Source organism: Natator depressus, chromosome 28 (genome assembly GCF_965152275.1).
Source record: "Natator depressus isolate rNatDep1 chromosome 28, rNatDep2.hap1, whole genome shotgun sequence".
Lineage (NCBI taxonomy): Eukaryota > Metazoa > Chordata > Testudines > Cheloniidae > Natator > Natator depressus.
In genome coordinates, this window is record NC_134261.1 from 11,643,282 (window position 1) to 11,645,781 (window position 2,500).

At 61.1% G+C, this 2,500-nt stretch overlaps 1 non-coding gene across 1 annotated transcript; it reads left to right on the plus strand.

Moving 5' to 3' along the window:
• The first annotated feature begins 1,455 nt into the window (after positions 1 to 1,455).
• LOC141979841 (5S ribosomal RNA) lies at positions 1,456 to 1,574 on the plus strand. Its single transcript, XR_012637231.1, has one exon. It is a non-coding gene; the product is annotated as a 5S ribosomal RNA (ribosomal RNA).
• The last annotated feature ends 926 nt before the right edge of the window (positions 1,575 to 2,500 follow it).

Here is a 2,500-nt window from a genome sequence, read left to right on the forward strand (position 1 = left end):
TCAAAATGAACTAGTCGAAAAATCCAACCGCCAATTTAGGGGGACCAATCTGAAATCCTATCCGACCTCCTGGTTCTCTCGGTCGGCCGAGGGCACTTTTGGCGACCCCATCCGGACTTCCGTGAGACTGCCGGCCATCAGGTCAACCCGTCACTTTGAATGGGGTTGACCTGATGGCCGAGCAGGGACTTAGACATTTTTTCAGCCTTTTCCTCGGGGTTGACCTGGTGTCCCGGGGGGACTTAGACATTTTTTTCAGCCTTTTCCTCCGGGTTGACCTGGTGTCCCGGGGGGACTTAGACATTTTTTCAGCCTTTTCCTCCGGGTTGACCTGGTGTCCCGGGGGGACTTAGACTTTTTTTCAGCCTTTTCCTCCGGGTTGACCTGGTGTCCCGGGGGGACTTAGACTTTTTTTCAGCCTTTTCCTCCGGGTTGACCTGGTGTCCCGGGGGGACTTAGACATTTTTTTCAGCCTTTTCCTCCGGGTTGACCTGGTGTCCCGGGGGGACTTAGACTTTTTTTCAGCCTTTTCCTCCGGGTTGACCTGGTGTCCCGGGGGGACTTAGACTTTTTTTCAGCCTTTTCCTCCGGGTTGACCTGGTGCCCCGGGGGGACTTAGACTTTTTTTCAGCCTTTTCCTCCGGGTTGACCTGGTGTCCCGGGGGGACTTAGACTTTTTTTCAGCCTTTTCCTCCGGGTTGACCTGGTGTCCCGGGGGGACTTAGACATTTTTTTCAGCCTTTTCCTCCGGGTTGACCTGGTGTCCCGGGGGGACTTAGACATTTTTTTCAGCCTTTTCCTCCGGGCTGACCTGGTGGCCGAGCGTCTCGCCGTCCGCGGCCGGAGCTAGAGATGCCCCCCCCCCAGGCCAGCCTGCGAAGCCGCGGCCAGGATCGGGCCCCTGGAAGTCTGACTAAAAATTTTCACCGACCCCAAAAACGGTTAGGGGGGGCCTCATAAAGCCTCCGGAGCGAAAAAAAAAAAAACGGAAAAAAGGATCGGGCCCACCCGAGGCAGGGGAGTCAGTAAGGGAAAGGGGACGAGGCGGCCCGGAGCCGGGTGCCCGGAGCCGGGTGCCGGCGGCCAGGATCGGGCCCCTGGAAGTCTGAAAAAGTTTTTTCACCGACCCCCAAAGTGGTATTTGGGGGGGCTCATAAAGCCTCCGGAGCGAAAAAAAAAAAAAACGGAAAAAAGGATCGGGCCCACCCGAGGCAGGGGAGTCAGTAAGGGAAAGGGGACGAGGCGGCCCGGAGCCGGGTGCCCGGAGCCGGGTGCCCGCGGCCAGGATCGGGCCCCTGGAAGTCTGAAAAAAAAATTTTCACCGACCCCCAAAGGGGTGTTGGGGGGGGCTCATGAAGCCTCCGGAGCGAAAAAAAAAAACGGAAAAAAGGATCGGGCCCACCCGAGGCAGGGGAGTCAGTAAGGGAAAGGGGACGAGGCGGACCGGAGCCGAGTGCCTACGGCCATACCGGACGGAAGGCCCCCGATCCCGTCCGATCTCGGAAGGTAAACCGTCCCGGGCCTGGCTAGTACTTGGATGGGTGACCGCCTGGGAATCCCAGGTGCCGTAGGCAGCTTTTCCCGCTGCGAGCCAGCTCTCTCCTTTTCTGGGGAACAAGGGCAGGGTCGCCCTGCCAGGGGCCCTGGGGCTGAAGTCCCTGCCGGCCACCAGGTCAACCCGGAGCCTGCCCCTCTGCGGCCAGCAGGTCAACCCCATACCGGCAGGGGGTTGACCTGGTGGCCGGGAAGCAGAGCGGCCAGCAGGTCAACCCCATACATTCAGCGGGTTGACCTGGTGGACGGGAAGGAAAGCGGCCAGCAGGTCAACCCCATACTTTCAGCGGGTTGACCTGGTGGCCGGGAAGGAAAGCGGCCAGCAGGTCAACCCCATACATTCAGCGGGTTGACCTGGTGGCCGGGAAGGAAAGCGGCCAGCAGGTCAACCCCATACATTCAGCGGGTTGACCTGGTGGCCGGGAAGGAAAGCGGCCAGCAGGTCAACCCCATACATTCAGCGGGTTGACCTGGTGGCCGGGAAGGAAAGCGGCCAGCAGGTCAACCCCATACATTCAGCGGGTTGACCTGGTGGCCGGGAAGGAAAGCGGCCAGCAGGTCAACCCCATACATTCAGCGGGTTGACCTGGTGGCCCGAAAGCAAACCGGCCACCAGGTCAACCCGGAGCCTGCCCCCGCGGGCAGGGGCCAAGCGGACCCCCCTCCGCCCGGGCTTGCCCTGCTCCGAGCCGGGGCTTAATCCCCGTCCGGCCACCAGGTCAACCCGGAGCCTGCCCCTCTGCGGCCAGCAGGTCAACCCCATGCCGGCAGCGGGTTGACCTGGTGGCCGGGAAGGAAAGCGGCCACCAGGTCAACCCCATACTTTCAGCGGGTTGACCTGGTGGCCGGGAAGGAAAGCGGCCACCAGGTCAACCCCATACTTTCAGCGGGTTGACCTGGTGGCCGGGAAGGAAAGCGGCCAGCAGGTCAACCCCATACATTCAGC